This window comes from Neodiprion lecontei, chromosome 6, assembly GCF_021901455.1.
Source record: "Neodiprion lecontei isolate iyNeoLeco1 chromosome 6, iyNeoLeco1.1, whole genome shotgun sequence".
NCBI classification, from domain to species: domain Eukaryota; kingdom Metazoa; phylum Arthropoda; class Insecta; order Hymenoptera; family Diprionidae; genus Neodiprion; species Neodiprion lecontei.
The window spans coordinates 26,792,379-26,805,672 of record NC_060265.1 but is presented as its reverse complement, the minus strand read 5'-3'; the positions used below and the strand labels follow the sequence as shown (position 1 = coordinate 26,805,672).

The window sequence follows — 13,294 nt, the reverse complement described above, 5'->3', positions numbered from 1 at the left end:
CTCTCCGAGGATATACTTGTACAGCAGCTTTTTACCACCTGCTGTCAGCAACGCTGTAACGCAAATTTATCGACCGTTATATATACATGCTTCGAGTATATGTATACGTATACCATGTATGAAAAAAATCCTCCCTCTCAATCGTCTTTCACAGCATCCCGACTTCCTGAACAACGTCAGATTTTAGATTAGATCGCCTTTTCGTGCACGCAGGTATATATGAGGCATTCCACGTCTGACGCTCACCGACGGAGTATTTGTTTTTTTTTTTTTTTGTTTCTCTTTCAAAAAAAAAAAAATCATCTTTCTTTCAATTTATATTCAATTTGGCGAATCCAATCCGATCCAAACTAATCCAATACTTAAAAATTCAACAAAATAACAATAAACGCCGATGGCGTGGGTCGGACATACATAGGTTGGCTTCGGGTGGAATGCCTCATACGTATGTATATATATTTTCATTCTCTGGTCTATTGAGTATTACAGGCTTGGGAATTTTTTCACGGTATCGGAATGCTTTTTGACCGTATCTGGAGAAGGAGAAAAATTTGATTAATCGGCTGAAATAATGAAATGTCGCCTTTCAATGCCGCGGCAAGTTTCGCTTTTTCGTCCTAATCTTGACCATCCAGTTTCCAGTTACTAGTTCCATCTGGATGGCGTCTACCAGTCTGTGCCGGGTGTATCGATTCGAATAGGTTCTATGTTACGTTCTCCGTTCCACAACTCTACGAAGCTCCGGGTTCATCCTTTGCATGTCGCGAGACTCGAGACGGTCTCTTTGTCCGTTTCATATAACACTTCGATTCATCGTTAGGTATAACCACAAATTCATCCTTCCAGTATAACAGGACTTTTAAATGTCTGATGAAAAAATTGGAAGCTTTACAGCAGAATCGAGCAACATTTAGTTCCAAGTGTTCAAACATATTCGCGAGATGATTTACGATAATTTCCGAAGATGACGACGATGCTGATTATTGTGAATAAATAAAGCCCGACCCTTCGTTCGCTTCGCTGCGTGAGAATACTGACTGATAAAAAAAAAAAAAACTACGAAGTTTATTGAATTCGCCAAGTGCGGCGAAAAAAATTTATTCGTCAATTCAAACGAACCAAATAATTCGATTTATTCTTCCGATCGCTTTTGAGCAAGTTTTTTGAATTAAAGAAACATTTCCTTCGGCACTTTTGGCGTCTTATAAATTCACGAGGAATGCTTTCTCCGTCTGTATTAACGATGAGTCTGAAAAGAAAAATCCAATTTGTCCCCGCAAGTGTAATCGAAAGCTGCGAGTATCGTGGTGAAATTTGGCGGGAGAATCGCGACGTGGATAAAGGAAGTCGAGGGCTGGCTCGTCGCGTGTACAAGAGAGAATTCACCGCGGATGGGGTCCAGGGCGATGAAGGAGAGGAGAGGAGATAAGCGGAGAGTCGTGGCTGAAGAGGGCCGGAGTCTTTGTCGAAAGCTTGCGGTGACTCACGCTGGTCTCGTAATTCAATATCGGTCCCGTATCACCGCGTCGACGTCTTTCGAGAGGCGGGAGAAGCTGCAGGGCTGCAGGATGCGTCGCCGCCTTTCCCTCCCCTCGTGATTAACATAGTCCTGACTAAGCTGCAAGCACGCATGAACCCCGCGCCCACTTGATGCCCGCCGAGGAGGACGCGATGCTCTCTTTCGAGAGGCCCGCATCCTCCGCAGGATTATATCCTGGGAAGCGCGGGACGACGGGACTCGGTTGGAATAAAAGGGGAAAAAAAAAGAAAAAAAAAAACGTTCGAATATATTTGTCACAGACATTGTTGTACGAAACGATTTGACAATATCAGTAAAATGATATCAGTCATGAAAGATGTGAAAAAAATTAATTATCTATTCAACTGTTGCGTAGAATAAATTAGTCCAACCATGACATTCGTTTAATATGTTTAAAATGATCGAGTTTTCTCTAATCACGGTGTGAATGAAGCTTTTTTTCTCTCAGCGATGTTCGAAACTCACCTGAAGCGATCGATTCTCAATATGCAGATGTTTCAATTCAGTGACAGTCTTAGAGATCAGGCTTTATTTCCATCATACTGAAGTTAGTAACGTCATCGTAACGATTCATCCTGCGGAAAGATCGTTATTTCGCAATTTTGGAATTGCCTGAAATTCAGTAAACCGTGACAAAGAAAAAGACACTAATCTTTCGAAGTTTTAGTTTCTTCAAAATCATTATAAAATTAAGAAAATAGTGATTTTTCCCCCCATCTTTCGTTACGATAACCTCGTTTATTTCCGGCATAGAAGAGTAAGTAAAATAATAATCATAATAATAAGGATTTAAGGCTGTGCCTAAAGTTGTCGGTTTCGAAATTTGCCTTTAACGTTAATCAGAAGACTTATTTCGCGAGGATTCTGCAAGGAATTTATCTCATCTTTTCTTTTCTCTTCTTCTTCTTCTTCTTCTTCTTGATAACAAAGCTGGCTTACCGGGGTCAGTCTGCCGGCTGTACAAGAGTTTGACTGGCAACAAAGCGAGCAACGTTTCACGGTGTGCTTACAAGAGGATTAGGGAGTTGGGCCGGTGCCGTTGGAGCAAATCTACCGAGTGGGATCAAACCGTTTGTCAAAAGTATTTCTCTCGTCGCGAGGGTTTCATCGACACCGCGAAATATCGGAGAGGCCCTCGGGCGTACGCGAAAGAGGATTCTCCATGGCACGTGAGACGCGCCCTATTTACCCTACGATTTGCACACCCTTCAGCGAAAGAACGAGGACCGAAGCTTTATTCGCTGACCGGATTACGCCGGATTAGACACACAGACCCCTGTAAGTTTGCGAGAAGAGCGATGACGAAGTGGTTCAACGAGAGGAACGACTTCGCGCAACGACGGTCGGCTTCTCCGTCGGATATTCCTGGTCAAAATACGACTTTTTGATGAAACATAATCCCGAGGAGCGGAATTTCTCCCCACGATTTCTTTTCCTGGCGTTGGAAAATTTCGATTCTCGAGTATCCCGAGAGTGCAAAAAGTCCTCCGCTACTTTCTCATTCTCCTAAGATCCTGAGGGCGAATTCGAGTGCGTGACTCGAGCCCGGCTACAGAATTCCATCCCTCAGCTCACAAGTCAAACCGGCGTTTCTTGATGTTTTTCACGTGTCTCTGTAACACGGGTTGTGGGCGACATGAAAAGCGCGAATAATACAGGTGCGGGAAGCCGGAGGAAAACGTGATGAGAGTCAATTTGAAAATTTTTATTATTGCCTTTTACCCTCGGAGACAAGAATTTGAGCGATCATCCCAACTTCGTCGTGAAAGTGACGGGTCTTTGCGATGAATTGTCGCTATTTCTGTCACGCCGGTTCAAAGAATTTCATTTAAAACTCAAACGTGGGTGATGTTTCGTGCTTTGAAGAAGAACTATGTATAGATTCCCGAGGAAAGCATCTTCTCAGGAAAATCAGCAGTCCGTGATACAAAGTGAGCGTTTCACTTTAGACTGGTTTCATTTCGTTACGAGATGGCAGCAGATTGACTATTCATCGAGTGAACATATCCGTATCAGCCTCGAATATATCTTAATAAATCCAAAAATGTAACAAATAATTCCAATCCCCCTGAAGTTTTTGGCTATTTTATTTTTAGGAAAATGGCACCAAATTTCTAAACTAATCGTTCGAGTCGCGGTTTTTCGAAGCTTTGAAACGGAGCGTTTTATTTCACTTAACGGCGTTGGGATGGAACGCCCCATATATACGTGCAATTTACGTGTCTTGGAAATCAAGCTGTGTTGTTATCTGTGCAAACCGTCGAGGTAATAATTTATGCAATAACCCGACCTTAAGACCCTCTGCAGGACCTTCTTCGGGAGCCTGTAAAATCCGAGGAAGAGCCTTCAGGTGGAAATTTGTCAAGCTCAAGCTGAAGCTCAAGCTCAAGAGCGAGAGAGCGAGAGAGCGAGAGAGAGAGAGAAAGAGAGAGAGCGAATGACGCATTACTAATTACGATGTATCAATTCGTTATTTATTAAAACCGGGCGGCTGGTGCGCCTCGACGTTTATTTATCGCTCGTATATCTCAGTTTCCTCGTCTCTCTCTCCCTCTCTCGCTCCGATTCCCTCTCCACCTCCATCTCCGGTTTTCCACCCTCTTGAAGAAAATCCCGCGGCACACCTTCGCTAGAGACTTTATTCCAGGCAATTAAAAAGCTGTTTTGATATTCCGAAAGGTTAAGCGCCCCGGTGTTTACGGGGCTTCAAGATTTGCAACTAAAATCTTAATGAAATTTGCATTCACTTCGAATTTTAAGTACACCTGAACCCGGTACGAACGAACCAACGCGGGAACGATCCGCTGCAGCACCTTGTTCTTCATTTTCCGTTTTCCGCGTCGCCTTTTACCCTCGAATCGAAATTCCCGCAGCTGCGCGAATCAATGAGCATCGAGATTTCCGGATTATAAGCGGGTTTAACACGCCGCTGCCCGACACCCAAGACGGCACTTCGAAATTTCGGATACTTCCGATAGCTTACCCAGCCGTTACGATACGCTCTCGCGGGGCGATGCCGGACGCAAAGGACACGCGAACCCTTATCAGGATTACGATATTACGCCAGGGATCCGCCACGTACGACCCGCCAGCCTCTCGTCCTTCCGCAGGAGGCGCGTCCTGTCGGGTGAATACGAAATGCCTGCACCGTATTCGACTCGATAATCCTGGCCAAAAGATTTTTTCATCCCATTCGAATCAAGCTTCGGCTGAGGTAGCGTCACGGCGTTTTGGAAAGAAACAAACTGTCACCGCAAAAATTTCTCCATCCCTTGCCAAAGCGGAAACCGAACCCGTTATCAAAGGACGAAATTCGCAAAATCTGAGACTGTCCTTACCCTCCTTTTCACAATGTTTTCTTCTCACCGTGGCAGTAACAACATCAATTCCGTACCAGCTACCCTCCAAAGACGACATTGGTCAGGGTCCAGTTTGAGGGATGCCTTAACCCCGACACGCGGTGTGTCGGAAGGTGCGGGTGGTGAAGGCAAACAGCCGTTGGACAAACGTAATATACAGTTGGACGTCGAAGCGGGTTAACTTTGTTTGAATAATTACCCCGGTAAACCTGCTTCGTATCCATTACGCGAGTCCCTTCGGTGGAAGCTGCGTGTTGCGGAACCTGACCCGAGTAAATTCGAGGCGAAAGACGGCGTTCGGTTTGTATCATCCGCTTTCCCGAGTTTACCTCGACTTTCCCTCAAGTATCCTTTTTCCACCTTTTTTTTTACACCCTTCGCGGGAGGGTGGAAAACGAAAGTCGCGATTACAGTCTCACGAAGTCAATCAGGGCCGAGGGACAGGTGCGGCTCGGGACATTATCTCATTATAAAGCCAAATTTCGCGGGAGCGAGCAAACACAAAAGAAAAAAAAAAAAAAAAAAAACACAACGACAACAAAAAACGAAGGCAAGGAGAAAAAATCCAAGGATATCTTTCCGCACGGACGAACTGGAATTCGGTATACCAAATGTAAGGAGGTGTCCTCCTCTCCTCCGCCATACTTACCCTAACGAGAATATAATTGATGATTTACTACCGCCAGGCTTAATCATGCGAAGAAGAGATACCGCTTCTTATTACAACCCTGCAGCGGTCCTTCCTCCCTTCCTACCACCCCCCCTCTTATGATTCAGGAACGCCTTTATACCGGTCGTAACTAGTTACTCCGTCTATACATAAATATGTATGTGTGTATGTACGTATATACGTGTATCAATACGTGTACGTGTGTTTTAACCGAGTGAAAGACGGGCCTCGGTGCATGTCGGCGTAATGTGGGACGTCTTTTGCGAGGAATCGTTCGCAGCCATTATTTCTCTCATTCCTCATTTTCTCCATAAATTTGATCGTACCGCGGATTCTTTTTTCCCTGATATTAACGGGACCGATAAGACGACGCCGGTTCTCCGTGTTAATTATTCCTTGAAATATATTCTCAGGATCTGCAGCGAACAAACGTTTCTGGTTATGCAAAAAAGAAAACGAAAAAAAAAAAACTCGTTCGAAAATTTATAATACATTTTTTCTATCCGTTGATTTCGTTCTTTTTTTAACATTTGTTTTTCAAATGTTTGACGAATGTTGGATTTTTTCTTAAAGGCTTCTTTGTTTCGACAGTAATGTTTGTGGGCCGGTTCAAAAATTATCGGTCACCGACCAGGTCCCAAAAATTTGATTTCGCTGCAGTTTCGATGTTTTATTGCAGTCGTATGTAAATGGAAATCCTCCGATTCTTAAATTAGTTTTAAATTCATAATTCAACGAACATCTGATAGGACGAACAATCTAGAATATCGTTGTAAACGAACAAAATGAAGTGATAATTTTCTTACAAATTTAGAACAATCCATCGAGTCGAAATTGACGGGAGGAAACGATTGGCGAAATTCGTGGCATCATTTCGCAAGTACCGAATTTTTGTTTAAATAAAGTATATCGATTTAATCGCATATTTATCGACAGTGTAAATTTAGTTTCTTCGGCACATTTGTAACTTCTTTTGACGTTATGACGTAATACAATTCCGATACGAATGTAATAAGAAACAATAAAATCTATCCGGTCGAGTGAACTGACTTCCAAAAAATCAACGTCCTCCAAACAAGATTCATTTCTCAACCGAAGTTTGTTTCACGTTAAGAAAAAAAAATAAAATAAAATTCGTCCTAAGGATTTTTCCACACTGTTGATTTGATATAAATCATTTACGGCTTATTTTGTTCGGAAAAAAAAAAAAAATTAAAATTGCCATCGCAGACTCATTTACCAGTTAGTAATTTTTTTTGTCGAAAGTTTGGATAATTAATCATAACTACTTGCAGGATTTTTTGCTTGGGAATCCCTGCAATAAAACGATGTGAGATGGTTTGTCAAAAGATATAAAACGTCTAATAGATGAATTGGATCAACTTTCTCACATTCCCATCTCTAGTGATCGCTTCCCGAACTCGAGTCAAGCGGCTGTAGATTTTTTTCAAGCATAATTATAAAACTTCGAACACCGTCAACTGCTATAGAGATTTCGAGAATATCAGGTGTCTCAAATTCGAATTCATTTCCTTCAAATATTTCGCCACCCATCCGAAAGTTCGAGGTCGAGTTGATCTGGCCGTACGGTCAGATAATTCTCAAATGTCATACTTTCCGGTCCAAATATAACCACCGCGGTTCGTCGTTAAATGTATGTAACTGACGGATAATTAAGGATCGTGAAAGACGTACACTTCAGGTCCACCTGTCGCCCTATTTCCATCAAATATTTCACGTTTTACGTTCGCTTATTGCGCCCCGTTGCGTCACGATGATCAGCCGGGGATCTTATATTTATAGGTGAGGTCAATTGGAATAATAATAATAATAATAATAATATTAACAGCAACAACAACAACAACAACAACAACAACAACTACGGTAACGACAGCGACGGTAATAACGACGAACGATCGTTTTGAATCGCTGTTCGTTACGATCACTGTTGCTATGTTTTCTTGCAACTGTTGCGAAAATTTAATGCTTGTGCAAGAATAAATTGACGTTAAAGCCTTGTTTAAATAAAAAAAGTAGAGTAAACCTCGCAAACTGATTCTGCGTTGGAATTACCAAAAAAGGATCGGCGATAGCGCAAAATCGTTAGGCGTACCTCGTTTTTCCTAATTCCAACAATATTCAAACAGTTTTTCTAACGACACCTATTTTACTGAAATTTTTTTGTTACTATAACAAATGAAAGTTTTCTCAGTGTGATCAAAGTTTGAAACAACAAGGTTGTACAACAACGGCGAGAATTGGGAATGAATTAGGAGTTGATGGAGTCAACCCCGAGTAAAATCCCGGGATTTTCAGAACACTGCGAGTCGCGCGGTTTGCGAAAAATATCACAACGCCGTAGCACGAGCGAAGTGCGGTTATCGTTTCGAGTGTATCAAGGTAGGCGGCAGCGGTTGCTCGGTGACCCGTATTCCTTAAGTCAGCAACAGAGGCCGACCGCCATCCGGAAAATCCGACGCCGACGCCGCTTGAGTAGTCTTACGATCTCGCAACTTATCCTCTTACCCCCTATTTTTCTCCCAACTTTTTTCTTTTTTCCATTTTTTTTTTTTTTCTCCTCTCTTTCCTAGGAGACGTTCTCTGCCTCTGACAGCCAGGCTCATGCCCGATTACACCACCGATATACGAACCCCCGCCGCCTGCGACCAATGAAACATTTTTTTCTCATCCCTCCTTTTCAACCCCCCCCCCCCCCCCCCCCAGGTCAGAATTCTTGACGACAGTCCGAATGTTCCTTGGCGATTTTGTACAGGCTGCGAGAAATCCCCTCCTGCAGCTTAGATACACCTCGTCGAATAAATTGCACGATGTTGAGGCAGAAAATTAAGTGGGTGTTCAGTTAATCGAATTAATCTTTACGTTACTAATATGCGCTCGGATTCACCAAATTTCTTATTTTATTAGGCGTGCAGGCCTTGGCCAGATATATCTGTAAATTCTTTTTCTCGTTGTCGTTTTCACGGCTCTTAATTACGGTTACGACGCTGCGTGGCAATGCAATTTGTAGAAATCCACGAGCTAATGAGAAGATTGGCAATTAAATCGGGTATCAATGGCAAGCGATCGGTATTGCTGCACATTACGGACAGCGGTGCTGCGCGATATACATCGTTATTATTTCAATGACCGCAATTATGCAACCCTTCGGTTAGAATTCACTTATCGGTCACATATAGTTCGCAGTGCTCGTCTGGACGCGGAACTGTGTAAGTATTGCAGGGTGCAATTAAAACCGACTTGCAAAAATTTCAACGTTAATTAATAAATTCCCATTTCCGATGGGAATGCCGATCCAATATTATGTATACATGAAGCGGAAATTAATTATACAGAAAATAGTACCGTCGCTCTAAGAATTTCTTCGATATTCCATGATTCGCACGGTGGAGTCGCATACCTGTTGAAAATAATTTCCCTACATTTTAGCAGGTGCGAAAAAGATGTGCAAAAATTATGAAAATTCAACCTGGAATCAAGAACACAAAGGTTTTGTGATAAAAAAAATGTTTCTTTCGACCAGAAGGGACTTGGAGTGATGAAATACATTCGAGTATTCGTCAAACGTTACTGCATTATACGAGCAGACGTTGCAGCAAAGAGCTTTTTATCGAATTTTCAACAAAAATAACATTATTTTGAAAATCCAAAATTTTGCAATAACGATAATCGCGCCGACATGAGGCAGACAGACACACGTCATCTGTTCCGCGCTCTCGGGTAACGGATTTGCAATATAGATATATACCTATACTTTCTGCGGTCTCGAAGCAAAAGAGTGATTGAGTATTGTGTAGGAATCTCCGAGAGAATCATTGAGATCTGTAGCAGCTGTCATTTTTTACCGTTCGGTTCGTGCACGGAATATCGCAAGATATCTCCGCTTCGCGAATCTAACGCGGTTTGGCAGAATTCGCGGCGTGAGTAGCCGGAGTTTCCTTTCGCCGAAAATACAGCTTCGCAGTCGATTGTATGGGTTTATTATTTACAGTATGTACACATATATAGATAACACATATTAGGCACATGAATTTTTATCGCCAACAACGGTTATTGCAAGTGTGTAATTTCTTCTTGCAAACTTTGTTGCCGGCTATAATATTTTCACCGGATCAAGTTCGTCCGCCATCGTTAACAAGTTTTTCATGCGAGTTGCTTCCACCCCCCGCCGCCTCTTTTTTATTGTTTCTTCATCTGTTTGTGCTTTCTCCCTTTTTTTTCTCCTCTTTTACTTCGTAACACACGGCTCGATCATTCGTTACCCAATTTCTCCGACAATCAGTCTTTTTCAGTTTTTCTCCCTCTCGCGTTTTCCCATTCACTCGTCTATCCCTCTCGCTCTTTCCGAACTGTACTTTTTTCCTCGACCTCCCCCGGTTTTTGTCCGATTGAAAATATTTACTTGTCAGTTCAAGCGACAGGTGACAGAAGGTAATAAATTAGGCGCTCTAAAATCTCCCCTTCCTGCTGCCACGCCGAGCTCTGACATTCGCATATATTGGCGGAGAGGATGAGAGGAAAAAGGGTGAGCGAGTGCCGGAGATTATCGTTTGCAACAAAAAAAAAAAAAAAAAAAAAAGGATAAAAACGATGAAAAAATTAGTAAATCCATGAAATTGAATAGAGCTTGCGGTCTAAGACGTGAAAGCTGAATTAGAATCTTCGTATATGTCAAGATATTAGTTAATCAATTCCAATTTAATGATATACACACATCTATACACACGTATATCTATATATGGATGCATGTACCTCACTGCGCTTAACGAACTGTATTAATATGGCATCTTGGGCTGATGAATAATTCAATATTCGACTTCGGTGCAGGCCGGTGTATAAAGTTTGAGTAAAAAATATTCCAACTCTGGAGAGTTCGGTTTGAGGTGAGGAGAAAAAAGTATGCAAATTTACGAGTACAACAAAACTGACTTCTGACCGTGCTTGAAACAGAATCATTACAATACGTGGATACACAATGTGTAACGCATTTAGTAAAATGCAGCGGAAAAAGAAAAATATTTTAAGAAATAAAATTTCGTTCAATTTACCCTGCCGCGCAGTCATCGGAGTAAAGTTGTAACTTCATTCTCGCGATTCCGGCGATCGGATATTCGGTTAATCAAAAGCTTAAGCGATGCTGAGTGGGTTATATATGCTAAACGTGTCATCGATGACAACGGCCGGTTATCCTGAACGTGGGTATTCCACGTCAATGCACGACCGAAATTTCAGGAATGGCTCAAAACCGCGGTGCTGCTTTCCAAACAATTTCAAACAACAGGATTAATCGTCGAACTTGCTTACGCGCAAAAAACGTTCCCCTCAGAATCTTTGCCGGGATTTTCACGAACTGACTACAAAGTCCCGGGCTTAATTACGTGAACTTAATTCGGTCATAAATTAATATGGATAAACAATCATTGGAAGTATACATGGTGAAATGTTTCAAACGTCTGTACTTTCGTTTTATTCATTTATCCACTTACTTATTTACTTCTTGCTGGGCTGCTTTCGCGATCGACCCTCTGATTTATTCGCTCAACTTTACTCTCCACCATCGAGTCTTATTTTAGACAATATTTTTGGGCTCAAGGTCTGGCCCGTCACTGTCAGTCTCCTCATGCGACCCGAAATAATGATTACGCTGTCACGAGTATCGGCCAAGAATGATAACGGTAATAAGATAATTTCAAAAAGTCATTCGTCGACTTGTACAATAAAATGCATTTATTCGGAGATGACGTCAAAGTCAAGCGAGATGAAACGGAACGAAAATTGTCGGTTTACAATTTTGCTTCAATGAGTTGAACAAGCGCATAGAAAGGTTTGCATTCAACAAAGAAGCTTTCAAAATCGAGAAGATCGCGACTGCGCTCAAAGCCTTCGCTACTCGCGGTTTGTGTACCGCGATTATCCATCCGTGCGAATCTGATTCAAAATTTATATCTGCGGGTCCCAGTCGATCCAGTGTATCGAGCGATTAGGCGAGCAGATCCTCGCACAATTTACTCCCCGTTCCGTTGCCATGGAGATTCGACGTCCGGATCGTAATATTTGGTCCTCCGATGTTTCTCCCCAGCCATCATCTCATAATGTTCGGCAATGCTGTTACACATTGCCATTGCCATTGCTATCGCTGTTAGTTTTGTTACCATCATTATTTCTGCAACAGTGCCATGCGGTCACTCTTCGACTCTTTCTCGAATTTTAAACGTAGATAAATACATAATATTTATCGTCGTCTTCAAAGTTGGAAACAATATTTCGCAGCTTACGAAAGCTTACGCAGATTTAGTTCGAAAGTAAAGGTATACCTGATTTCATTCTGTTAGGGATCGAATTCTGCATGGGTGAAATGTAAAAGTAAGTCCACGGGTATAAATCGGACAGGTATGTAACTCTTGGCTTGTCATTTTTGTAAGGTCAATTAGAAAGATCCCGCAGCAGTTTACTCTCCGAATTAAGTCGCTTCGTGTCCGTGTAACATCGGCCGGTAGGAAAAAGGAAAAGGATCTTGCCACTCGGATACATATTAATTCGGAGGCTGAGACGGTAGCTTTCGTTTTCTCCTCTCTCCTCTCTCTCTCTCTCTCTCTCTCTCTCTCTCTCTCTCTCTCTCTCTCTCTCTCTCTCTCTTTCTCTCTCTCTGTCTCTGTCTCGCTTTGTCTGGTTTCCCGGGTCCGTCGGAGAGAAATAAGGAAAGAAAATCAAGAAAAACGACGGAGAAATAAATAAGCAGATAGAACCGTGACTGGATTTATTACTCTTTCAAGCGAAACGATACACCCAGGAACGAAAGAAGAAATAAAAGAGGGTGAATTAGAAACGAAAAATATCTCCTTGCCGTTCTTGCGCCTAGCTTGATGTTTTCTTGCTGCTATTTTCCGTTCGCTGAACCCACGCGCATTCAAATATATACATATATATGTATATATATATATAAACGTTTTGCAAAACGATCGTCGAAAGCTTTGACGCGACGCTCTGTCAGTTTGTTAATGCTGTCGAGACTCTGGTACATATACCTAATAACGGGAAAGTCGAAGTTGCGGAACTAATCGGGTAAGTCTTTAGTAACACCTAACACCTAAACTTGGTACTCGACGTCAGTCGTCGTCGAACGGCAGAGCTCTGATGGAATTTCAAATTTTCCCCGTGTGCCTGCCAACTACCACGACCTTAAATACGTCTACATGTCGACGCAAAGTGATCGACGACTGAAACATATTCTCACAGCTGTTTTCACCCCCGGCCTCTTTTTTGGAACTACCGTGCAATAAGCTTTTTCTTAAATAATTCCTCCAACTTTTGCGCCTCGATGCGCAGAAATGAAACAAAATCAGCTAAATGTGTCTGGCTTGTTGCTGACTTGAAAATTTTCAAGGTAAAATCGTTACCAAATTCAGTCTTGAAATGGGACACCGAAGTTTAATGATAACCAAGTCAGATTTTATATGCAAAATTCTTTCTTGACTTTGTAAATAATTATATAAATGATAAATTCGAAGAAAAAAAATCCTAGGCAAGTGTTCGTAAATTCAGCAGATTCATAACTTGTTTTACATCGTGGGATTTTGCGAATTCCATAACATTATTGCTTATCAATTTTTTACTCATATTTCCATTTTGAATCAACGTAATTAACTTCAGTCAAATATTCCATAACTTGTATTATGTTGATTTTTGGTGGCTATTAAATTGTTTCCC

General features: G+C 41.9%; 1 protein-coding gene across 1 annotated transcript in view; it reads right to left on the bottom strand.

Annotated features, from left to right (window-relative positions):
* Positions 1–13,294, bottom strand: part of LOC124294940 — an 89,210-nt gene continuing 75,916 nt past the window's right edge. The window contains exon 4 of the mRNA XM_046742574.1: positions 1–53. The gene's annotated coding sequence lies outside the window, so the exon portion shown is untranslated. The remainder of the gene's footprint in view (positions 54–13,294) is intronic.